Source organism: Mustelus asterias, chromosome 2 (genome assembly GCF_964213995.1).
Source record: "Mustelus asterias chromosome 2, sMusAst1.hap1.1, whole genome shotgun sequence".
NCBI classification, from domain to species: domain Eukaryota; kingdom Metazoa; phylum Chordata; class Chondrichthyes; order Carcharhiniformes; family Triakidae; genus Mustelus; species Mustelus asterias.
Genome location: NC_135802.1, coordinates 26,686,838 through 26,714,428, shown reverse-complemented (window position 1 = coordinate 26,714,428; position 27,591 = coordinate 26,686,838). Strand labels below are relative to the sequence as shown.

Sequence of the window (27,591 nt, the reverse complement as noted above, 5' to 3'; positions counted from 1 at the left end):
CTGTATCGGGGAGGTCCCAGAGGATTGGAGAATAGCCAATGTCGTTCCCTTGTTTAAGAAGGGTAGCAAGAATAATCCAGGTAATTACAGGTTGGTGAGCCTTACATCAGTGTTAGGGAAATTATTGGAGAGGATTCTTCGAGACAGAATTTATTCCCACTTGGAAATAAGTGGACGTATTAGTGAGAGGCAACATGGTTTTGAGAAGGGGAGGTCGTGTCTCACGAACTTGATCGAGTTTTTTGAGGAAGTGACAAAGATGATTGATGAGAGTAGGGCAATGGATGTTGTCTACATGGACTTCAGTAAGGCCTTTGACAAGGTCCCTCATGGCAGACTGGTGCAGAAGGCGAAGTCGCATGGGATCAGAGGTGAGCTGGCAAGGTGGATATAAAACTTGCTCGGTCAAAGAAATCTCCACATCATGACTACCATCGACACCGCAAACTGCCGGCTCCAAGTGGAGAGGACTTGCAAGAAGATCGCGCATATCGACGCAGACATCAATATTCTACATCTTACTGTGTTTACCCCAGTCCAACGCCAGCATCTCCACATCATGACTATTATCGGTCAAAGAAGACAGAGGGGGAGAATGCGTTTCTGAATGGAGGGCTGTGACAAGTGGTGTTCCTCAGGGATCAGTGCTGGGACCTTTGCTGTTTGTAATATAATATAGAAATGATTTGGAGGAAAATGTAACTGGTTTGATCAGTAAGTTTGTGGACGACACAAAGGTTGGTGGATTTGCGGATAGCGATGAGGACCATCAGAGGATGCAGCAGGATATCGATCAGTTGGAGACTTGGGTGGAGAGATGGCAGATGGAGTTTAATCCAGACAAATGTGAGGTAATGCATTTTGGAAGGTCTAAGAAAGATAGGAAATATACAACAAATGGCAGAACCCTCGAGCGTTGATAGGCAAAGGGATCTGGGTGTACAAGTACACAGGTCACTGAAAGTAGCAATGCAGGTGGAGAAGGTAGTCAAGAAGGCATACAGCATGCCTTCATCGGCTGGTGTATTGAGTTTAAAAATTGGCAAGGGAACAACATTGGCTATTCTCCAATCCTCTGGGACCTCCCCTATACAGTACTAACGCCGGCTAGTGGGTGCCTGGAACTCGTTGCCAGGGGAGGTAGTGGAAGCAGATATGGTAGTGACTTTAAAGGGGTGTCTTGACAAGTATATGAATAGGATGGGAATAGAGGGATATAGTCCCCGGAAGGGTAGGGGGTTTGAGTTAAGTCGGGCAGCATGGTCGGTGCACGCCTGGAGGGCCGAAGGGCCTGTTCCTGTGCTGTAATTTTATCTGTTCTTTAATCTATTAATTCCAGTTCTTTCTAAACCACCTTACAGATAAGAAGTTATGCCAATAATAAACAGAAGGCTACTTAATGTCAAAGATTTATGGTTTTAAAACTCAGTTCATAATTCATCTTCAGTTTGTAAAATCAGCTGTAGTTTATTCAAATATATAATTGCAACTTCAGAGCTCCTCACCGTCATCTCAATTCCTTTTTCCCTTGTATTCTGTTTTAATAATTTTCCAATTCCCATTTATATTATATTAGGGTCTCTGCATTAATAGCATTTGTGGTTAAATTTTCTTGGTTTTAATTTCCCCTTCTCTGTTTTCTTCCAGAGTATCCCATATCTTTGCTCCCCTTTCACTAACTTGCCAACGAGTAGAATCAATTGATTATAAATTGTCTCCTCAAAACTTTGCAGAATCTTGAAAGTTTATATTAAATTGTCCCCTTAAAATATTCTGTTCCAGTAAGAAGTTCTGATTTTATTACGTAACTACAGCTAACCATTTCTGGTTGAATTCCAATAATTCTTCACGACAGCCTTTGAATGGCAGCACTTTTACTCTCAAGTCAGAAGATTGTTGGTTCGAGTTCCAGTCCTGAGATATGATAGATGCATTCACACTATAACCTGTATGAATTTCACACTATAACTTGTATGAATTTTAGTGCTGGTGTGATACCAACTAATGGATCATTTAAAACAAAGTCCCTTCAGTTGTTCATAATAGGCAAAGCACTGACTGGACTCAACCATCCCATGTTTGTGAAACTCAAAACAGTGTCAAACATTAGATGTGATTCCATGATTAGGCAGCACTTGCTAAACAATCATAATTTGCGCTAAGAATTACACTAACAAACAATTTGGGATCATCAGTCGCACTTGCGGTGTGGCTCACTTACGCTTGCTAGAAACCGTATTTCTTCACACACAGGGCCCTGTCCTTTGCAAACAGAAGGAGCATGTCCACACTGTGCACCTTTTTCAATTAAACAAAAGCTTGCAGGACAGCCATTCCTTGGTTCATTACCTACCTGGTCTGAATTTAAACAAAAGCTTGGCAGTTAACTGCTCCCTGATACATTCTCCATGGCAACACCTCTACCAGCAGAATCCACTTGCCAACCCATCAGCAGTCTTTTCTCACACAGTGTAATTGGTTTTCCCTTTCCAATGGGTATCTTGCATATCTGTCCTGATGAGTGCAAGATGAAAAGCTTCGACAGCATGTCTATTTCCTCAGAAATTTCTCTTTAAACTAGTGATGGGCAACCTGCGACCCCATCTGGGTTTGGAGTGTGATCCACAAGACATTTTGTTAACTGTTGTCCACGGGCAGAGTTGCCACATTCCACTGATTTACATCTACGTAGTTTTTTTCTCCACTCGTATGACTGAAGTGATACGCACGTAAAGCAAGGGCAGGTGAAGTGAGGTGCATTCTAACTGCACACAACATTAACTGGAGAATTGTGCATTCCATCTGTATCCAAAGTGCAAATACTTCTTTTATTTTTACCATTTGAAGTTAATGATGGATGATATATTATCTATAACTGGTTATGAAATATTCAGTGTGTATCAAATGTGTTTAATTTTATTCATGGGATCATGGTTAGTGAACAAGCCTGATTTCAATCTTGCCATCCACTAAGATGAATGAGGGCCCCGTGCCGAGGTTGCACATCACTGCTTTAAACATTAATGGTTCCTCACAGAATCATAGCACTTGGTGCAATGGAGAATGCTTTCAAGACCAATACACAAGTTGGTTCAATGGCTAAGGATTTTACAATGACAGCCAGATCAGAAGTGCCATCATTCACAATTGGTGGCCAAGACATCAATAGGAGCAGGTATCTTGCATAAACACTTGAAATGTCCAAGCAAACTACATCACGCCTAGTCTGGAAGTATCTTCTGTGAATATACCTGCAGTGTGATTTTCATAGTCGATCAAAGTTTAGATGGCAAAGAATAGCATTGCTAGTTACACATTTGCAGTTAAATATACACCTACTGCATTAACAGTCACACTGCCACCACAGACAGGCATAGATATGGTAGATGTTTTGGATGTTAACACAAGGTCACATCCCAATACTTTTGCTTACTTGCAGGGAATCAGTGTTGGATACTACTAGGCTGAGTGCCAAATCCAAAGGTTGGAAGGTTTGTGGCTGATTCTGGAGAAGATTACAATATCCTGGAGTACCATTATGCCATCGGTCTAACGATTCAAAAGAGAGCAGCTGATGCATCTTTCTAGAAAGATGCCTAGGAATCCTTCTTGCTCATATTTAATTTTATATCTGACCTGCAGCTGAGCATTAACTTCCCTACAGAATCAAAATCCTAAATGTTTCTCTGGACCTGAAAGAAGCCACTTAGAGTCATAGAGGTTTACAGCATGGAAACGGGTCGAAGGGCCTAACTTGTCCATGCCGCCCTTTTTTTTTTAAAACCCCTAAACTAATCCCAATTGCCTGCATTTGGCCCATCGTACCCATGTAACTATCTAAATGCTTTTTAAAAGATAAAATTGTACCCGCCTCTACTACCTCTGGCAGCTTGTTCCAGACACTGTGTGTGAAAAAATTGCCCCTCTGGACACTTTTGTATCTCTCCCCTCTCACCTTAAACCTATGCCCTCTAGTTTTAGACTCCCCTACCTTTGGGAAAAGATATTGACTATCTACCTTGTCTATGCCCCTCATTATTTTATAGACCTCTATAAAGTCACCCCTCAGCCTCCTATATTCCAGAGAAAAAAGTCCCAGTCTATCCATCAAGTCCCGGAAGCATCCTAGTAAATCTTTTCTGCACTCTTTCTAGTTTAATAATATCCTTTCTATAATAGGATGACCAGAATTGCACACAGTATTCCAACTGTGGCCTTACCAATGTCTTGTACAACTTCAACAAGACGTCCCAACTCCTGTATTCAATGTTCTGACCGATGAAACCAAGCAAGCCGAATGCCTTCTTCACCACTCTGTCCACCTGTGACTCCACTTTCAAGGCGCTATGAACAGGTACCCATAGATTTCTTTGTTCTGTAACTCTCCCCAATGCCCTACCATTAACTGAGTAAGTCCTGCCCTGGTTCAATCTACCAAAATGCATCACCTTGCATTTGTCTAAATTAAACTCCACCTGCCATTCATCAGCCCACTGGCCCAATTGATCAAGATCCCGTTGCAATTGGAGATAACTTTCTTCACTGTCCACTATGCCACCAATCTTGGACTTGTGGACATCTTTGTTATAAGAGAGTTTTAAAATAAATTTGTTACATAAAATTACTTTTCTATAAGATTGTGAAGCGTTCAAATTTGACTGGTTGAAGAAATGTGGGCCAGTGAGTATGCAGCCTCGTTGGCTAACAAGTGGGCTAAAAAATACTTGAGATGTGTTAATGACCTATGCAATCTGTCTTGCCTTTTGTGCACTAACCCTAATGAGGAGGATACATAGTTTATGTGAAGAATCATAACGCTGATTCTTGCTTTGATAAAATGGCACAGTGTTAATTACAGAAGCAGAGAAGAGATGAGAATTATTTCATTAAAAACAGTCATGATGATCTGGAACGCATTGCTTGACAGGGTAAGAAGTTTCAAAAGGGAATTGGATATATACCTGAAAAGTAAAAAAGTGCAGGGCTTTGGAGAAAGAGCAGGGGTGAGAGATTAACTGGTCACCATTTGAAAAAGAGCCAGCACATGCAGGTTGGGTGGCATGGTGGTATAGTGTTTGTGGTGGCACAGTGGTTAGCATTGCTGCCTCACAGCGCCAGGAACCCGGGTTCAATTCCCAGCTTGGGTCACTGTCTATGTGGAGTTTGCACGTGCTCTGTGTCTGCGTTGATTTCCTCCCACAGTCCGAAAGACTGGGGATGCACCTAACCAATGCTGGTCAGGTGCATTGGTCATGCTAATTTCTCCCTCAGTGTACCCGAACAGGCGCCGGAGTGTGGCGACTAGGAGATTTTCACAGTAACTTCATTGCAGTGTTAATGGAAGTCCATTTGTGACACTAATAAATAAACTTAAAAACTTAAATGGCCTCTTTCTGTGCTGTATGGTTTTAATTGTAATGAGATTGGACACATAGATGATGTTCAACATATCTCAGAGGATTCAAATTTGAGCAAAAAAAGCAATGCAAGATCACACACATTTAACATCAGTGGCATGAAAACAAAATAAATCATGTTTTCCTCTTCATAAAAGGTGAAAGAATAAAAAATCCACTACAGGATCATTTTAGAGAACTTTTTTTAATGTACTGTTCCTGTACATAAGCAGGATGGTGCCTGCTACTGGTAAAACTGATATCTATTTAAAACTAAGGCGGCTTTGCTTTGCTCTTTGTACATTGTTAGAGAAAAGGGCCATCCTCGCTTTGAAAGCCATTGGTTGTCTCTTATGCAGCTTAAGGCAGCTTAATTGAAAACTGGTTGTCTGTTAAACAGCTTGATTCACAGAAAATTAGCTGTCTGGAAAGTGACGCGATGACTGACTGCACAAAGGCAGTTTTTAATGACATGCCAGGCCCTGTAGGTATATAGATACCAAAGGAAGATTTTTAAAATCTTGGCAATTATTTTTTTTTAAAAGCTTGAAAAGTAAATGCTTTAACATAACATTTTGATAAAACTAGAATCAGGACTAGAATCAAAACCGATCATTTAAAAGCACTCAATATTCCAGTTCTGCCAAGGTTCCACATTCCAACATAGATTTATTGGCATTATCATCACAGAACAAAGAATAAAGAACAAAGAACAGTACAGCACAGGAAACAGGCCCTTCGGCCCTCCAAGCCTGTGCCGCTCCTTGGTCCAACTAGACCAATCGTTTGTATCCCTCCATTCCCAGGCTGCTCATGTGACTATCCAGGTAAGTCTTAAACGATGTCAGCGTGCCTGCCTCCACCACCCTACTTGGCAGCGCATTCCAGGCCCCCACCACCCTCTGTGTAAAAAACGTCCCTCTGATGTCTGAGTTATACTTCGCCCCTCTCAGCTTGAGCCCGTGACCCCTCGTGATCGTCACCTCCGACCTGGGAAAAAGCTTCCCACTGTTCACCCTATCTATACCCTTCATAATCTTGTATACCTCTATTAGATCTCCCCTCATTCTCCGTCTTTCCAAGGAGAACAACCCCAGTCTACCCAATCTCTCCTCATAGCTAAGACCCTCCATACCAGGCAACATCCTGGTAAACCTTCTCTGCACTCTCTCCAATGCCTCCACGTCCTTCTGGTAGTGCGGCGACCAGAACTGGACGCAGTACTCCAAATGTGGCCTAACCAGCGTTCTATACAGCTGCATCATCAGACTCCAGCTTTTATACTCTATACCCCGTCCTATAAAGGCAAGCATACCATATGCCTTCTTCACCACCTTCTCCACCTGTGTTGCCACCTTCAAGGATTTGTGGACTTGCACACCTAGGTCCCTCTGTGTTTCTATACTCCTGATGACTCTGCCATTTATTGTATAACTCCTCCCTACATTATTTCTTCCAAAATGCATCACTTCGCATTTATCCGGATTAAATTCCATCTGCCACCTCTCCGCCCAATTTTCCAGCCTATCTATATCCTGCTGTATTGCCCGACAATGCTCTTCGCTATCCGCATTTCCAGCCATCTTCGTGTCATCCGCAAACTTGCTGATTACACCAGTTACACCTTCTTCCAAATCATTTATATATATCACAAATAGCAGAGGTCCCAGTACAGAGCCCTGCGGAACACCACTGGTCACAGACCTCCAGCCGGAAAAAGACCCTTCGACCACTACCCTCTGTCTCCTATGGCCAAGCCAGTTCTCCACCCATCTAGCCACTTCTCCTTGTATCCCATGAGCCTTAACCTTCTTAACCAACCTGCCATGTGGGACTTTGTCAAATGCCTTACTGAAATCCATATAGACGACATCCACAGCCCTTCCTTCATCAACCGTTTTTGTCACTTCCTCAAAAAACTCCACCAAATTTGTAAGGCACGACCTCCCTCTTACAAAACCATGCTGTCTGTCACTAATGAGATTGTTCCGTTCTAAATGCACATACATCCTGTCTCTAAGAATCCTCTCCAACAACTTCCCTACCACGGACGTCAAGCTCACCGGCCTATAATTTCCTGGGTTATCCCTGCTACCCTTCTTAAACAACGGGACCACATTCGCTATCCTCCAATCCTCAGGGACCTCACCCGTGTCCAAAGAAGCGACAAAGATTTCCGTCAGAGGCCCAGCAATTTCACCTCTCGTCTCCCTGAGTAGTCGAGGATAGATGCCATCAGGCCCTGGGGCTTTGTCAGTTTTAATGTTCCCTAAAAAACCTAACACTTCCTCTCTTGTAATGGAGATTTTCTCTAACGGGTCAACACCTCCCTCCGAGACACTCCCGGTTAACACGCCCCTCTCCTTCGTGAATACCGATGCAAAGTATTCATTTAGGATCTCCCCTATTCCCTTGGGTTCTAAGCATAATTCCCCTCCATAGGGCACGATCTTACCGGTCATTCACGCCACTCTCCCGCTGTAGTGAGGTCGGAGAATTTGATGCCCAGCCAACTCTCTGTTCACTGCAGTGCAATGGGAAAATCCCACTAGCGTGAGCAGTGGTAATGTTCCGGCCCTAGAAATGTACAGCACAGCAGAAGGCATTTGGCCCACTGAATCTATGCTGGCTCTTTTGAAGATCAATCCAGTTAATTTGATTCCCTTACAACTTTTCTCCAAGCATTTATCCAACTGAAGATTACCGTGCAATCTGCATTCACCAATCTTTCAAACAGCATATTCAAACTCTAATCACTCATTACATTAAAAATGTTTCCTGTTGCCTCTTATTTGTTCTTCTTTCACTATTTATTCTATCTTAACCCTTCTTAATTTTAAACACCTCTATCAAAACTCCTCCTGGCCTTCCTTCTCTGCTCTACAAACCACTCCAGCTTCTCCAGTCTATCCATGTTAACTGTAATTGTTCATCTCTGAAATCATTCAAGTACCCTCTCCAAAGTCTTTGTGCCCTTTCTGAAGCATGGTGCACAGTACTCCAATTGAGGCTCAAGGTCTAATAGAACTTCCGGCTTATCTACTTTGTACCTCTATTTATAAAAACCAGAATCCCAAATGTGTTATTAACTGATTTGTTAATCCATCCTGCTTTCTAAGATTGTGCACAAACATCCTCAGGCCTTTTCTGTTCTTGCACTCCCTTTAAAATTGTATCATTTAGTTTGCTAAATGTACATTAGAAATTGTATAATTCAGATGTGTCTCAGATACAGAGAAAGCATTGGTAGAAAAAACTTCCCATCAATACTTGGAAAGCTTCAAACCAGAACACTGCCAAATTCCAAGAGATCGCAGGTAACATTTACTGGTTACACTCCTTTGCCAAGTCAGTGTTATGCCAGGGACACAATGCACAAGTCTGATCTCTTATGCCTCTGGATATGGTGAAAATACATTACCTCCTTCAACTGTATTGCTGTTCTTTCCCACTTTTCTTGTTTCATTGCTTTGATCTTTCACTTTCTCCCCATCTCATTTCTTTCATTAATTATCTCCTTCTTTCTGGAAGTCCCTGCTCCTTTATCTCATTTATATTTTACACAATTCAAATGTCTGGTGTGTAAACTACATATCTGCTACTTACGGGATGGATATCTATGCATTATTTATTTTTAAGCTCCAGGATATGCGCAAAAATGGGAGAGAACATGTTCCATCTTGGGGAAGGGTATAACAGATCAAGAGTGTGATAGCTACTGGCAGAAGAAAACTAGAGGTTAGGTTTGTAATGTAGGTAGGAGCTACATTCCGAGGAAAATAGGGAGGGGATTTATTCTAGAAATGACAATGGGAGCTTCGGCTTGAGAATTTGGTCTAGGGCACTCTGTACTCGAAGTAACCAAATCAATACTCTTGTTCAAGTAAGTGAGCCAATTAACGGGAATAGGCGATGATCAGGTGAGCTTGAAAACACAAACTGGATGAGCAAGCACAAAAACTGGCAAATATACTGGGCAGTGAAATTAGGAGAAAAATGTGAACCTCATAAAAATGTGATGCAATATTTGCGTACAAAGAAGTGCAAAAGATTTAAATATTGACCAGATGGGATTGGATTCTACATTTTTCCAGAATAGTTTCAACTTGCTACAACTCCAAAAATTCCTGGATATACGCTCAAGGGTACAGCAAGAAGTCCAGTTCAAGCTTGCTGGTCTCATTACAAATAAGAATATTTTCATTGCAGTGGCCTGAAGGTACACATATGCCAGATATATTCCCCAGTGCTAACATTAACAGAATTCTTTCCTCAATCTCATGTTTTACCAGAAGAATTGATTTAGACAAGCGTTTTCTGTTTACAGCCAAGGAATTTTCAAAATTTATGATACACAATAGAAATATGACATTGCCTCACCCTCAGTTTATCATCCTAGGTAAAATGGAGAAGCAGAAAGCTAGCCCGGATTACAAATGAACAATAGCCACTTGGGGAAGAAACTAAAGAGAATCCATCGAACTGCCAACCAGCAAGGAATCTATCCATTCAGTAGGAAAGAATAATGGCAAGGAAAGAAATTACACTTTGAAAAGCTGTGATTTCAAAGGTTAACTTAGGGAGTGGGATGGGGGAAAAACTAGGGTAAGAAATATTTTCATTATTATGTCAATGTACATTCCCAGACTACTCCGCATATATTTTACCTAAAGTTGATCTGTGAAGTCTAATAATAGAAAGCAATAAGTAGATTGGACAAAGAGTAAAATTGAACAAAAGGAGAGAGGCTTGAAGAAAGAAATAGCACTGGGAGCAACAAACAAATAGACAGATGAAAGCTTAGGAAACACAAGGGACTGAATTGTCAATCACATGTGCATTGCCAAAAACATAAGAAAAATATTTTGATAATTATTAAACCTTGGTATTGAATTTAAACCTGAAATCTAACATTCAATTGTCTCTGCTCTCTGAGGTCAGAAGACAGATTATGACAGGTCAATGTTTTTGCAACAAAAACACATGTTTCTAAATGGCCTAACCAGAAGTAGCAGGATTCTGGACACACATTGTACAATGTATATTGTGTAATGGCTTTAATATATACACTTGACGTCACAGAGATGAAAATATGGACTCGCAAGGTTCTCTGCAATAATAATCATGGTAAGACTATCACAGCGCTCACCAATACTATGGGGTCAATTGGACAAGAACTTCTGACACCCACACGTACACAATCAAATTAAGAAAGCCAGAAGTTGTCAGAAATGTACTACTCCTCCACATGGCGCACTGCTACAGCCCTCACTGAGAGCCCCAGTATTGAAATGACTGCAACAGTGAGCTTTCTGTATTTGCTTACTAGCTCAACACTGAAGATGTCAGAGAGTTGGAGCTGGTGCATTCAAGAAGTAAGATTTCAAACGTCAAAAGTGATAATTACTGCTCCTGATGAATGTACGATCTCATTCTTTAAGAAAACAAAGATTTAAACTCTTTATTTTGTAATATATACGTCAAATTCATACTTCCTAGTTTGGACTGTGCCTGTGAGGGTTCTTTCATCTGATTGGTTGAAAAAGCAGTTTCATATCCTTCCCATGACGCCACTGATTGTGTGTATCGGGTACATTAGAAGGGATCTATGCTGAGAAACCCATAAAAACTCTTGTGGGAAACTAACAGTGAACTGAACGGCAGTTCCTTTGTCACCCTGGGCCATTGTGTCCACTCCCCGACAGCCAGAAATCCATAAAAGGCACTGATGTTTGATTGCAGTAGCCTGTTCCAAAGTGCACAACTAAACATTTTCAGATATCCTTGACATGGACAGTGCAATGTAGCAACGTTTCCTTCCCACCAGTAATCCTGCACTTTCATTCCTTTCTTACTTGATTAAGAAGTTTGTTTCCCCTTATTCATTATTGGGATGTGGGCATCATTGGCTGTGCCAGTATTTATTGCCTATCCTAAATGCTCTTGAACTGAGTGACAATTTCAGATGGCATTTAATAGTCAACCACATTGCTGTGGATAGGAAGTCGCATGTAAAGTTTAAAGTTTATTTATTAGTGTCACAAGTAGGCTCACATTAACGCTGCAATGAAGTTACTATGAAAATCCCCTAGTCACCACACTTCAGCGCCTGTTCGGGTACACTGAGGGAGAATTTAGCATGGCCAATGCACCTAACCAGCATGTCTTTTGCACTCTGGGAGGAAACCGGAGCACCCGGAGGAAATACACACTGAAACGGGGAGAATGTGCAGACTCCACATAGACAGTGACCCAAGCCAGGAATCAAATGTAGATCCCCTACAGACAGAAACTGGGGAATGTATAATAGGGGACAAAGAAATGGCCAAGCAACTGAATACAAACTTTGTTCTGTCTTCACAAAAGAGGACACAAATCAAATGCCAGAAATGTTGGAGAATGCAAGATTTAGTGAGGGGGAAAAACCGAGGGAGATCAATATTAGTAGAGAAATGGTACTGGGAAAGTTGATGGGATTGAAGGCGGATAAATCCCCAGGGCCTGACAATCTACATCCCAGAGTACTTAAGGAAGTGGCTCTAGAAATAGTGGATGCATTGGTGGTCATCTTCCAGGATTCTATAGACTCTGGAACAGTCCCTGCAGATTGGAGGGTAGTGAATGGCACTCCAATATTCAAAAAAGGAGGTAGAGAGAAAACAGGGAATTATAGACCAGTAAGCTTAACATCGGTAGTGGGGAAAATTCTCAAATCCATTATCAAGGACTTTATAGCAAAGCATTTAGAAAGCAGTGGCAGGATCCGACAGAGACAGCATGGATTTATGAAGGGGAAATCATGCTTGACAAATCTGTTGGAATTCTTTGAAGATGTGACTGGTAGAGTTGACAAGGGGGAAACCAGGAGATGTGGTATATTTGGACTTTCAGCAAGCGTTTGACAAGGTTCCGCACAAGAGATTATCGTGCAAGATTAAAGCGCATGGGATTGGAGGAAGTGTATTGAGATGGATAGAAAACTGGTTGGCAGAGAGGAAACAAAGAGTACGAATTAATGGGTGCTTTTCAAATTAGCACTGATGCCACAAGGATCAGTGCTGGGACCCCAGCTATTCACAATATATATTAATGATTTGGATGAGGGAACAGAATGTAACATCTCCAAGTTTGCAGATGATACCAAATTGGGTGGGTGAACTGTGACGAGGATGCAGAGATCCTTCAGAATGATCCGGACAGGTTGGGTGAGTGGGCTAATCAATGGCAAATGCAGTATAATTTGGATAAGTGTGAGGTTAATCACCTTGGAAGCAAATACAAGGAGACATTTTTGGGCGGGCAGAGTAGATCAGTTGGAGACTTGGGCGGAGAGATGGCAAATGGAGTTTAATCCGGACAAATGTGAGGTAATGCATTTTGGAAGGTCTAATACAGTTAGGAAATATACAGTAAATGGCAGAACCCTCAAGAGCATTGATAGGCAAAGGGATCTGGGTGTACAGGTACACAGGTCACTGAAAGTGGCAATGCAGGTGGAGAAGGTAGTCAAGAAGGCATACGGCATGCTTGCCTTCATCGGCCGGGGTATTGAGTTTAAAAATTGGCAAGTCATGTTGCAGCTTTATAGAGCCTTAGTTAGGCCGCACTTGGAATATAGTGTTCAATTCTGGTCGCCACACTACTAGAAGGATGTGGAGGCTTTGGAGAGAGTACAGAAAAGATTTACCAGGATGTTGCCTGGTATGGAGGGCACTAACTATGAGGAGAGGTTGGAGAAACTTGGTTTGTTCTCACTGGAGCGACGGAGGTTGAGGGAAGTCTACAAGATTATGAGAGGTATGGACAGAGTGGATAGTCAGAAGCTTTTTCCCAGGGTGGAAGAGTCAATTACTATGGGGCACAGGTTTAAGGCGCGAGGGGCAAGGTTTAAAAAAGAGATGTACGAGGCAGATTTTTTACAGAGTGGTGGCTGCCTGGAACTCATTGCCAGGGGAGGTAGTGGAAGCGGATACGGTAGTGACTTTTAAGGGACATCTTGACAAATACTTGAATGAGATAGGAATAGAGGGATATGGTCCCCGGAAGAGTAGGGGGTTTTAGTTAAGTCGGGCAGCATGGTCGGTGCAGGCTTGGAGTGCCGAAGGGCCTGTTCCTGTGCTGTAATTTTCTTTGTTCTTTGCGTGCACAGCGGGACCTGGGTGTCCTTGTGCACCAGTCATTGAAGGTAAGCATGCAGGTGCAGCAGGCGGTAAAGAAGGCAAATGGCATGTTGGTCTTCATTGCAAGAGGTTTCAAGTACAGGAGCAGGGATATGTTGTTGCAACTATACAGGGCCTTGGTGAGGCTACACCTAGAGTATTGTGTGCAGTTTTGGTCTCCTTTTCTGAGGAAGGATGTTCTTGCTCTCGAGCGAGTGCAGCGAAGGTTTGCCAGGCTGATTCTGGGGATGGCAAGACTGATGCATGAGGAGAGATTGACTAGGTTAGGATTGTTTTCACTGGAGTTCAGATGAATGAGGGGGGATCTCATAGAGACTTAAAATTCTGACAGGTCTAGACAGGATAGATGCAGGGAGGATGTTCCCGATGGTGGGGGTGTCTAGAACCAGGGATCACAGTCTGAGGATTCAGGGTAGACGATTGAGGACAGAGGTGAGGAGACATTTCTTCACCCGAGGAGTGGTGAGCCTGTGGAATTCATTGCCACAGGAAGTAGTTGATGCCAAAACATTGAATGCATTCAAGAGGCAGCTGGATATAGCACTTGGGGCAAATGGGATCAAAGGTTATGGGGGGAAAAAAAACAGGATTAAGCTATTGAGTTGGATGATCAGCCATGATCATAATGAATGGCGGAGCAGGCTCGAAGGACCAAATGGTCACCTCCTGCTCCTGCTTTCTATGTTTCTATCAAACCCGGCTCCCTGGCACTGTCAGGCTGTGGAGATGCCGGCGTTGGACTGGGGTAAACACAGTAAGAAGTTTAACAACACCAGGTTAAAGTCCAACAGGTTTATTTGGTAGCAAAAGCCACACAAGCTTTCGAGGCTCTGAGCCCCTTCTTCAGAAGAAGGGGCTCAGAGCCTCGAAAGCTTGTGTGGCTTTTGCTACCAAATAAACCTGTTGGACTTTAACCTGGTGTTGTTAAACTTCTTACTGTCAGGCAGCAGGGCTAACCACTGTGCCACCAGCCAGGCCAGGTAAGCATGACAGATTAGAAAATGAGATGAGTTTTTATAACAATGGTTTCATGGTCATCATTAGACCATGAAATCTGGATTTTCACTGAATTCAAATTTCACCATTTGCCGTGGTGGAATTCCAATCAGAGTCCCTGAGCATTATCCTGGATCTCTGGGTGACTAATCCAGTGACAATATCACTATGTCACCAGCTCCCCAAGACTCAGCCTCATTTCTGCATTGCAAATATCTTACAAAAATAGAGGAAATACTCATTAAATTGCTAATCAGTGCCTTCTTATTGACGAACTAAAGCCAATTGCAACAGAACACAGTTGGTAAAAGGCCCATCAAGTCACTGGCTGCTTGAGTGCTCATTTGGCAATACATGTGAAATAATTTGTCCAAATTAAAAGACAGCAAACACAATTTTTTCATCAGTATAAAAGCAGCACATCTGAAGTGCTTAGAGCAAAAGAGAAGCCATTATATTTAATTGTAAAATATTCCAAAGTTATCATATAATTCTTAAGTTACCATTGATTTTCCGATTTAAACAGTGAGCTTTTTAAATGTTTATGCTATTAAAAGAAAATACTTCCCCTTAAGATTTGAAGTTATGACCCAACATGCTATTTACTTTGTTTGCTTATAGATGTACATCGATCTTGATTTACCTTTATGCATTATGTTGGAAAAGGCACAATGCTCATTTATCCAAGGTTTTCACCAGGTCAAATGACCATCTGTTTGACCTAATCAAACAAAAGCTCCAAAAGAATGGAGAGACTTAAAAAAAATACTAGATCTTTCATGTCATTTTTCATAGGTAACATGGGATTTGTTGCTGAAGTTTACAAGTCTTGCTGCAGTCTAAATGCGGTAGTGATCATCTGTTACTGCAAGGCAAAATGGTGCTACAATCTTTGAGGTGCAACACACACCTCAACACGTAGGGCAGCACGATGGCACAGTGGTTAGTACTGCTGCCTCACAGCGCAAGGGACGGCTTGGGTCATTGTCTGCGTGGAGTCTGCACGTTCTCTGTGTCTGCATGGGTTTCCTCCGGGTTCACTGGTTTCCTCCCACAGTCCAAATGATGTGCTTGTTAAGTGCATTGGCCATGCTAAATTCTCCCTTCGTGTACCCAAACAGGTGCCGGAGTGTGGCAACTAGGGGATTTTCACAGTAAGTTCATCACAGTGAGCCTGCTTGTGACACTAATAAATAAATAAACGACTTTAAATTTAAAGGATGTTTATTACATACAAAGCATGAATGTGGGGGTGAGGAGACACAGCAAAATCATTTCGCCTAAAGGAATCCCTTGTGAATTTGGGCTATCGACATTCCTTGCCTTTTAATGGCACCACTTTCACTTGATATGGTTTCATAACTGCGTCAGTTTCTTTTGGTGTCATATATAACCAAAGACAGATTTGGCTACAAAGCAAAAATGCTCAGCTCTTGTGCATGTTACAATTCAGCTTTAAAAGCAAGACTCTTACCATTCTAATACAGGTGTATTAGGTACAAAAGGGCTGCTGAGCTCAGCAGAACGGTGGTCAAAAACTGTTTGACAGATCAAATGCAGTTAGTACAGAAAGCTGGAAACTATAGGCTATTTAACTTATCTGTTATAGGAAAAATGTTAGAAGATATTAAAGATGTTATAGCACACATTTTGATACATTCCAAGGAAAGGAAAATCAAGTTTAACCAATTTAAGGAGTTCTTTGAAGTAAAATGCACTGTAGATAAAGGGGAACTGGAAGATGTACTGTACTTAGATTTACAGAAGGCATTTGATAAGGTGGCAATCAAGTGTTATTGCAGAAAATAAAAGCCCAAGGTGCAGTAGATAACATATTGGCATGGATAAAAGATTGACTAGCTAACAATCCAGCTAATGGTTGTTTTGTAGTTGGCAAGATGCAACGAGTGGTATGCCACATGGGTCAGTGCTGGAGCTTCAACTTTTTACAATTTATAAAAATCAGTTGGAAGAAGGGACTGATGGTATGATTGCTAAATTTGCTGATGATACAAGATAGATAGGATAGTAAGTTATGAAGAGGATGCAAGGAGCCTACAAAAGGATATAGACAGATTAGGTGAGCAGGCAAAAGTCTAGGAAATTGAGTATAATGTGGGGAAATGTGAAATTGTCAATTTTGGCAGGAACAATAAAAGAAATTATCTAAATGGTGAGAGATTTCAGACTGCCAAGATGCAGAGGGATCTGGGTGTCCTGGTACATGAATCGCAAAAGGTTAGTATACAGCTGTAAGTAATTAGGAAAGCTAATAGAATGTTATCATTTATTGCAAGGGCAATTGAAAAAATGAATAGGTAGGTTAATGCTTCACTTATACAGGGCATTGGTGAGACCACATCTGGAATACTTTGTACAGTACTGGTCTCTTATTTAAGGAAGGATGTAAATGCATTTAGAAGCAGTTCAGAAAAGTTTTACTAGACTAATAACTGGAATGGGCAAGTTGTCTTATGAGGTCAGACTAGACTAGACTAACCACTGGGGTTCAGATGAGTACGAGCAACTTGACTGAATCATACACGATCCTAAGGAATCTTGACAGGATGGATACGGAAAGAATGTTTCCTCTTGTGGGAGAATTTAGAACTAGAAGGTAATTGTTTAAAATATAGGGTTACCATTTAAAACAGAGATGAGAAAATATATTTCCTGAGAGTTGAGTAACTTTGGAATTCTTTCCCTCAAAAGGGCGGTGGAAGCAGAGTCGTTGAATATTAAGGCTAGATAGAGTCTTGATGAGTAAGTTATCGGAGATGGGCAGAAATGTGGGGCCAAGGTTAAACTCAGATCAATGATCTTATTGAGTATTGGCGCAGATTAGAGGGGCCCAATGGCCTACTCCTGCTGGTAATTTGTTATGTTCACATGTTCATACTAGTGGCATCCTGGAAATCTACAGCCCAAGGAAGATCTTGGTGCCTCCATTCGCACTAGCTAGATTATCAATCCTATAGAGTTGCATTTAATGGTATGCTTGCTATCAAAGCAATCCTATATCACTGGTGTCATCCAACATACTGAGTGCTACACCATTGGAGGTACCAACCTTTGGCAGAAGCCCACCTCTGTCCTCTCAGGTTCAAACAAATGGATTCCATTGCACTATTTGAACAGCAGGAGCTTTCCCCTCAATGTTTTGGTCAACGTCATCAAAACAAATTAAAGAGTAATTATCACACTGGTGTTTGAGAGAGCTTGCTTGCTTGCTTCAACCACCTCACTTGGCAGTGCATTCCAAGCCCCCACCACCATCTGTGTTAAAAAAACTTCCCCCGCACATCTCCACTGAACCTTTTCCCCCTAACTTTGAACTTGTGCCCCCTTGTAACTGTCATTTCTGCCCTGGGAAAAAACTTCCAACTGTTCACCTTATCTATGCCTCTCATAATTTTTATTTATTTTAATTTTTAAATGACCTGGGATTGTTGGATACTACCATTGGATATTTGAAATGGAAAGATACCAATTACTAATATCAATACTCCTCAACAACTGTTAAGAAACTATCAGGGGAAATTTTATTAAGTTCAAATGTTATAGTAGTCCTTTCAAATGGTGTTCTGTAATAGATTACAACAAAACAGTGAATAAGAGAGAAATCTGCTCATGAACATTTCTAGTTCCTCTTTTCTGCTGCGCAGGCAGCACGGTGGCACAGTGGTTCGCACTGCTGCCTCAGCACCAGGGACCCAGGTTCAATTCCAGCCCTCGGGTGACAGTGTGGAGTCTGCACGTTCTCTCTGTGTCTGTGTGGGTTTCCTCCGGGTGCTCCGGTTTCCTCCCACACTCCAAAGATGTGCAGGTTAGATGAATTGGCCATGCTAAATTGCCCCTTAGTGTCCCAAGATGTGTAGGTTAAGGGGATTAGCAGGATAGCATGTGTGGGGTTATGGGGAAAAGGGCAGATGGTAGGCCTAGGTAAAGATGCTTTGCTGGAGAGTTGACGCAGACTTGATGGGCTGAATGGCCTCCTTCTGCACTGTAAGGGTTCTAAGATATATCTGAAGCTAGAGGAGCTGTTAGAAAAAGCGGTTATCTTAATATACCAACAGAGAAGTTGTCAGGCCAGGGAAAAACAAAGGTTAAAGCAATGGCATTCAAACTGCTGTGTGCTCACTGACTATGCCTTCTAAGTTACAACAGTAACTACACTTCAAAAATACTTCACTAATTGTAAAGTGCTGTGGCATACCAGGGTCATGAGATATTTTTTATAAAAGGCAAATTATTTTGAAAAGATATAGAAAATTGACAAACCAGCTACAAGCCACAAGAACATAAGAAATAGGAGAGCATACATACCTTCGAGCCTGCTGCCATTCAATATGATAATGGCTGATCTTCTGCCTCACCTCCACTTTCCCGCCCACTCCCCAAATCCATTGATGCCCCAAGAGATTAAAACAAAATCTAATTCCACTTGTGAATATATTCAACAATGCGGCATACACAATCACCGGATTAGGGAATTCCAATGATTCACAGGCCTTTGAGTGAAGAAACTTTTCCTCAGACGTAAATGATCAGCTCTTTACCTGCACCCTTGTGCTCTAGACTCCCCAGCCAACGGAAACAACCTCTCAGTCATCACTCCGACAAGCGTCACTAGTTAGGCCACAACTTCAGCACTAGTCACCTCATTACCGAAATGGTGTAATTGCACTAGAAGGGGTACAGAGGAGATTTACAAAGAATTTGCAAGGACTAGAAAATTGCAGCTATGAGGAAAGATTGGGTAGCTGGGGATAGTTCTCTTTGCAACAGAGAAGGCTTGAGGGGAGATTATGGAGATGTACAGAATTATGAAGGCCCTGGATGGGAAGGGCCTATTTACTTTAGCAGAGAAATCAGTGACTAGGTAGCATAGAGGGGAAATGGCGGCTGTGGGGGTTTGGAATTCTGCCTGAAATGGTAATAGAGGCAGAAACCCTCAAATCATTAAAAAGGTGCCTGGATATGCATCTCAAGTGCCATAAACTGCAGGGCTGTGTCAAAAAGTGGGTTTAGGATAGGTGGCTCATTTATCAGCTGGTGCAGGCATGATGGGCCAAATAGCTTTTTTTTTACAGCCATAAACTGTGATTCTAAATTCCTGGAAAACCAAGGTCATCTTCCAACTAGCTCCCACAGGATCTCCCTTCAGCACTTAATGTTAACAGTGAGATCCTGGAAAATATGGACCATTTTCCGTATCTTGAAGGCCTCCACTCGACAAAAGCAGACATAGCTGACAAAAATCACCATCACCTCCAATATGCCAGCTCAACTGAGGAAAGGAGTATTTGAGGACCAGGATCTTAAACTTAAGACTAAGGTCATGGTTTATAAGGCAGCAGTGATCATTGTACTCACAAAAGCTTCAACAACCTCAAACCACTAGAGATGGACCACCAACAAGGCCTTAGCTAGATCCTCCAAACCCAGTGTCAAGAGAAGTACTTCAGCTGTAGCATCTTTGCCCATGCGAGCATGCAGGCGTTAATCACTCAAAAACTACTTCTGCTGGGCAGAAAATGCCATTCGTACGCCTGACACCAGACTCTGCTTGGAACCCATTCACAGTAGCAGTGGATTCCCACCAGCAGAACAGAAATTCTTTAAGGATGTCCTGAAGAGGTCAAACATCCCCACTGACTCAAGGGTGTTCCAGGCTTGTGACTGACCAAAATGGAGAAGGTTCATTTCAGAAGGCACCATAAACCGAGACACTTTGTTTCGAACATGCGGAGGCAAAGTCATGGCATCATAGAAATCTCCAAATGATCTCATCTAATTGAGCTTCTAAACACCACTGCATAGGTAGAATCTATGAATCGCGCGTTTAACTCATCAGCCACCTCAGAGCCCATCAAAGCAGAGTATGTCATTCTCAATCCCAAAGGACTGCCCAAGGAGAGAAACAATTGCAGCAAGATTTCTTTGATCTTGCACTTCAATCTGGCCAGGGAGAGAAATCGTGGGTCCTGGTGCTTCTCCTGTGTCTAGGTCTTTTAACCACCCCCCTCACATCCTTTGGCTGTCCAGAATTGAGAACCACAGTCAAAGTGGAGTCAAACGGTTTTATATAGGTTTAGTAAGACTTCAGTTTTTCTATTCTATGCTTTTATTTATAAAGCCCATTGAAAGCTCAGGTTTCAGTACGATGCATTTTACAACCATGGATTTGTCAGACGATTACACACCAATTGGCCATTCATATCATGCAACCAGCTCGGCTTCTTTGAACTTGGCCCTTTGTAATATCTGGACAGCAAATATCCAAAAGACTTGAACCTTAAGCACGCAAAAAAAAAACAATCCTATGCACAAATGAGAATACAGGTATTTTGAACTACAAGTGACATATCTATTGGAGTATCATTCCAGGTTTCAATTCTAAATTTAAAAATAGCAAAAAGCCTTTTGGTAAATTAGCACCAACAAATTCACCTGCTATAATATGATATTGCTACCCACACAAGTGGGCTTTGTTGACAGAAAAAATATACTTTGCATTGAGTAATACATATTTTTTCATTTTAAAGTGAAACTAACCACACTTAGAAATGCTCAACATGGAGCACACAATAGGATGAGCAAAATACTGCAGATGCTGGAAATCTGAAAAATTTACGGAATATGCTGGAAATATTAAGCAGGCCAGGCAGCACCTGTGCAGAAGAAAATAGTCAATGATTCAGGTCCATGATCTGCACTAATTATCATGGAATCACTACAGTGCAGAGTGAGAGAGGCCATTCAGCTCATTGAGCCTGCACCAACAACAATCCGACCCAGGCTCTATCCCCGTAACCTCACGTATTTAACCCTGCTAATCCCCCCGACACTAAGGGGCAATTTAGCATGGCCAATCAACCTAACCTGCACATCTTTGGAGTAACAAAGGGTCACTGACCTTGTTCTCTCCACAAGTGCTGAGCATTTCCAACACTACCCCTTTCTCATGCAGCAAAAATAACCCCTTTTGCCAGCCCTGCAAAAACTAATTAGACGTTAGGCAGGCTGAAAGGGCCAAATGGCCTCCTCCTGCTCCTATTTTCTATGTTTACTGTTAGCCTCTCATAGCCATGCAGCAAGAAACCCAGCAGCAGCTGCTTGAGATTTGGCTTGGCACAACATTGAGCATGAATTTAAAAAAGCTAAGGCACGAAGAAAACAAACAACTTGCTGAGCAAAAGGATGTCAAAGCAATAAGTTGATCATTTATAAAGTGTAATTAATAAAAATGACCACTAAAATGTGCCAAGCAGCAGAGATAACCAATATTTTTTTATTCACTCATGGGATATGGGCCAGGCCAATATCAACTGCCCATCCCTAATTGCCCTTGAGGTGGTGATGAACCACCTTCTAAAACCACTGTTGGAGCACCCACAGTGCTATTAGGAAGAGTGTTCCAGAATTTTGATGCAGGAACAGTAAAGGAATGGTGATATAATTCCAAGTTAGGATATTTGGCTTGGAGGGGAATTTAAAAGGGGACTGTGCTCCCATGCATCTATTGCCCTTATCCTTCTAGATGGTAGAGGTCCTGGGTTCAGAAGCTGCTGTCGAGTGAGTCTTGGCAAGTTGCTGCAGTGCATCTTATGGATGGTGCACACTGCTGTCACTATGCGTCAATGGTGGAGGGAGTGCCAATCAACTGGCCTGGCAAGTAAGCCTTTTTGCTTCAGAAGCAGAGCTATAGGGAGATAGACTAAGCCTCATTCCTGGTCACGAAGGAAGGGGGAGGGGACCGGGGCCAAGCTAAAGAGTCAACTCAGAGTGGTGCACGGTCCGAGCTGGCCTTGGCGGTGTGCATGAGCGCATGTTCCACACACACCATTGACCGAGGGAGGACTCAGAAGGGACGTCAGGAAGGGAAGGACCTTGTGGGGGCAAATCAGAGGGGAACCAGGCACTTCACCTTACCCTGCACGCCACCACCTCCAGCCAGATCTGGAGAGAAAAGAAAGTGAAGAAAGCAGGACCCGACAACACCCAAGCTGAATAGTTCACGAGGCAAGCAAAAAAGGAGGGACTGGGAAATCTGACACATCCTACTCAGCTAATGATTGGTTTTGCTCAGAATAATCTCCATGCCAGATTGGGCATGGTTAGTGTCCAAAGCAGCCAATCTGATGAGTAGGCCATTCCAATTAATAGGCTACACAGCCAATGAGCACAGTCATCAGTTTCTCCTTACTCTTTGCTACTGTCAGTTAACCATTTCAACTGCATCAGCTGAAGCTGCTGAAAAGATTGCTAACCTTGGCATAGTTAGAACTGCTTCCCCAGCCATACAGGTGAAGAATCCTCTATGCATAGCAATATATGACTTCCTTTTCGATAAGCCCTTATCTTGTATATAAACCTTTTATGTGACACATAAACATTCTATGTGGCATGTACCAAACTATGTTTTTAAAAAAATTTGTTTCAATGTATTTACAGAATATGGTCGTCACTGGCTAAGGAAGCATCTATTACCTGTCCCTAATTGCCCTTCGGAAGGTGGTGGTGGGCTGCCTTCTTGAACCGCTGCAACCTCTGAGGTATAGGCACTCCTACAGCGCTGCTAGGGAGGAAATTACAGGATTTTGACCTGGCGACAGTGAAGGAAGAGCAATATATTTTCAAGTCAGGATGGTGAGTGGCTTGGAGGGGAAGCTCCAGGTAGTGGTGTTCTCAGGTATCTGCTGCTCTTGTCCTTCCAGATGGCAGCGGTCTTGGGTTTGGAAGGTACTGCCTAAAGGAACCTTGCCGAGTTCCTGCAGTGCATCTTGTAGATGGTACACACAACTGCCACTGTTAGTCGATGGAGGGATTGAATGTTTGTGGAACAGGTAGCAATCAAGCGGATTGCTTTGGCCTGGATGGTGTTGAGATTCTTGAGTGTTGTTGGAGCTGCACTCATCCAGGCAAGTGGAGAGAGAATATTCCATTTCACTCCTGACTTGTGCCTTGTAGATGGTGGACAGGCTTTGGGAAGTCAGGAGGTGAGTTATTCAGCACAGGATTCCTAGCCTTTGACCTGCTCTAGTAGCCACAGTATTTATATGGCTAGTCCAGTTCAGTTTCTGGTCAATGGTAACCCCCAGGATTCAGCGATAGTAACGACATTGAATGTCAAGGAATGATGGTTAGATCCTCTCGTTGGAGATGGTCATTGCCTGGCACTTGTGTGGCGTGAACGTCACTTGCCAGCCCAAGCTTGGATATTGTCCAGGTCTTGCTGCATTTGAACATGAACTTCTTCAGTATCTGAGGAGTTGCAAATGGTGCCGAACCACTGAACGTCATGCAGTCATCTGCGAACGTCCCCGCTTCTGACCACAAGATGGAAGGCTGATCATTGATGAAGCAGCTGAAGTTGGTTGGGTCTGGGACACAACCCTGAGGAACTCCTGCAGTGATGTCCTGGAGCTGAGATGATTGACCACCAACCACCACAGCCACTTTCCTTTGTGCCAGATAGGCCTCCAACCAGCAGAGAGTTTTCCTATGGTACTCATTGACTCTAGTTTTGCTAGGGTCCCTGGGTGCCATACTCGGTCAAATGCTGCCTTGATGTCAAGGGCAGTCACTCTCACCTCTGGAATTCAGCTCTTTTATCCCATGTTTGAATCAAGGCTGTAATGTCAGGAGCTGACCCTGGTTGAACTCAAACTGAGTGTCCGTGAGCAGGTTATTGCTGAGTGTCACTTGATAGCACTGTTGATGACCCCTTCCATCACTTTGCTGGTGATCCAGAGTAGACTGACAGGGTAGTAATTGGCTGGGTTAGACTTGTCCTGTTTCTTGTGTACAGGGCATACCTGGGCAATTTTCTACACTGTCGGGTAGATGGCAGGGTTGTAGCTGTACTGGAACAGCTTGGCCAGGGGTGCAGGAAGTTCTGGAGCATAAGTCTTCAGGACTTTTGCTGGAATACTGTCAGGGCCCGTTACCTTTGCGGTATTCAGTGCCTTCAGCCATTTCTTAATATCACGTGGAGAGAGAATCGGCTGAAGACTGCGGACTTCTGGATGCAGGGAAGGCAGTGGCACAGTGGTACTGTCATTGGACTAGCAATCCAGAGACCCAGGATAATTCACAGGGCACCCGGATTCAAATCCCACCACAGCAGATAGTGGAATTTAACCTCAATAAAACATCTAAAATTAAAAGTCCAATGACGACCATGATTGTTGTAAAAACCCATCTGGTTCACTAATGTCCTTTAGGGAAGGAAACCTCCTTCCATCCTGACCTGGTTTGGCTTGCACGTAACACCAGACCCACAACAATGTTGTCTCGTAAATGCTCTCTGAAATGGCCTAGCAAGCCACTCAGTTGTATCCAACCGCTACAAAGAAAACACAAAGGAATGAAACTAGCTGGACCACCCGGCATCAACCTAGGCACCAGAAACAACAATGGCCAACACAGCCCTGTCAACCCTGCAAAGTCCTCCTTATTATCTGGCTTGTAGCAAAATTGGGAGCACTATCTCACAGACTAGTCAAACAATAGCCTGACAAAGTCATACTCACTAGGTTCCAGACACCATCATCACCTCTCGTGAAGAAAAAGAACAGGAACATTCATAATCTTCTTACAATTGGAAGTCCAATACTGCAAAATATATTTCAGTATAAACAGGGTGGATTCCTGAACACTAGCAACAATGCAAACGCAGGTAACTGTTGCACCAACATACTGTATAAAAGCAGCTATTGTAATCTTCACCGCTTGGGTCCATGGAGATCTACATTTCAAAAGACACATTGCAGCCCTGAACAGGTAGACGATGATGCTACCAATACATCATTAGAAAACACTGGCAGACAAGGCAAAGGAAAAAAGACCTGATCTGGTATTGTGCATGATGGACATGGTAATAGTACTTTGACAATGTCATAATGTGGTGCACCCATACACCATGACTGAAATAATTTGCGACCGCAAATGTTTTAAAAGAAGCAAAAAAAGTTTGAAAAATATTTAGACTTTTGATATGGCAAGATAGTTCTTAGAAGGCAGGAGGGGTTAAATACTTCATTTAAAAAAAAATTCTATGCAATTTGAAATGTGTTAATATAATAACGATTCAACACACAAGTGCTGCACTAAACCTCTTTTCAAGTTTGACACTGATAGAGGACTCAAAACCAATTTCACAACTATGGCTAAAGGACAGACACGACTGGAGTGCAATATTTCTGTTCATATTGAGACACAATCAATTTCCAGAGTTACTAAAACAGGAAGACAGAGCGTGAAAAACAGGCAGGAAATCATTTTTGCCTCACTTAAAGCCTACAACCTAAAAAACAATATACAAGACAAACAAGGGCTATTTAGCTGATCACATCTACTCCATCATTTAGCAGCACTGAAAGACATTATTCTTCACATGATTAAGCACAAAGACCAAAAAATGCAAATGTTCTTCACAAGCAAATGTGTGAATCAACTTCGGCACAGCATTGTATATTGTTAAAAACAATATAGTCAGCTACAGTCTATTCATTCTACCTTTCAGCTGCAACATATCAACTTTTGAATACAGTGAAACCTGTAAATCAGGTGTCCTTATTTTTGTAATAATCATTACATGGTACAGTAGTGTCTGGTTGGCCGAAGAAAGTCTGTTAGCCAGATAGGTTTTTGTCATATGACTTGAAGGGCTAAATGGCCTCATTCTACATTGGAGAGATTCTATGATTCTATGAGCTGATTCATGAATTTTATACAGGAAATAAGTATTGTATTAAGTCCACATTTTTTCAATAGTAATGTATTTGATACAAAGAAACTGTATGTTCATTATTCCACTGACACAGGTAGGGCAAGGAAGCATAGCAGGATCACCACCTGAAAGTTCCCCTCCAAGCCACTCACCATCCTGACTTGGAAATATGCCCAGTAAGAAGTTTAACAACACCAGGTTAAAGTCCAACAGGTTTATTTGGTAGTTGGACTTTAACCTGGTGTTGTTAAACTTCTTACTGTGTTTACCCCAGTCCAACGCCGGCATCTCCACATCTTGGAAATATGCCACCATTCCTTCACTGTCGCTGGGTCAAAATCCTGGAATGCCCTCCATAACAGAAATGTGGGTGCACCTACACCACAGGAACTGCATTGGTTCAAGCCAGCAGTTCACCACCGCCTTCCCAAGGACAATTAGTGACAGGGAATAAAATGCTGGCCTAAGCCAGTGATGCGTGAGAGCGAGCAATGGATAGTGGTCAGGCATGGCTCCACCTCTCCAGTTTCTTCTGCCAGGATGGGGAAGTTATAGTCAGCAAAGAACTAAACAACAGCGGTTGGCTTAACCTGCTGTGCTGCAGTTAATCCACCAGAAAACAAACATCAAGCACGTTAACTTTGCAGGTGACTTCACTGGCAGGTTATGATAATTGCAGGGCAGGTGCAGAATGTGAGGCAACCATGGTGGTGAGAGAGCTCAACAAACTCTTGATTGTGAGGACTATCCAAACCCACTATGTTCTGATTGAGGAGGTTGAAGAATGGAATGAGTGGGGTTGGGAGGTGAGGTCCCAAACAAAATCATCGTGAATTTTGGTTCTGCATTTGATTGAAGTCTTGAACCGAGAAAGTGAAGATTCCACTGGTCATCCAGGGATTCTTGTTGTGTTCCTTAGATGCCCGTAGAGGTGACAAGTCCAGGTTATGAAAACACTTGGGTTCAGCAGCATGGCTGATGTCCAGAGACCTGGTGAGTTCACAAATAATCTTGTAACAGAGCACAGCTGCAACGTGATCCTTGGACCTTTGCCATCTTTACATCACGTGACACTTGGCAAGCAGAAACAAGCCAATTTTATCTTAATTATAGATGTCCCTCAGTCCATGTGACCAAGCCATGGACACAAGGCAATGCCTTCAGTCTCAAACAACACTGGCACACTTGCATTGAGGTGACTTGGTAGGAGATAGAGCGATTGTAGTAAAATGACTGCAACCACCCAATGGAAGTATTACACATGTGATATGTAAGGACTTGG

At 42.6% G+C, this 27,591-nt stretch overlaps 1 protein-coding gene across 3 annotated transcripts in view; it reads right to left on the bottom strand.

The window, feature by feature from the left end:
• Positions 1-27,591, bottom strand: part of zmynd11 (zinc finger, MYND-type containing 11) — a 194,712-nt gene that overhangs the window by 143,698 nt on the left and 23,423 nt on the right. The gene's annotated exons all lie outside the window — the stretch shown is intronic.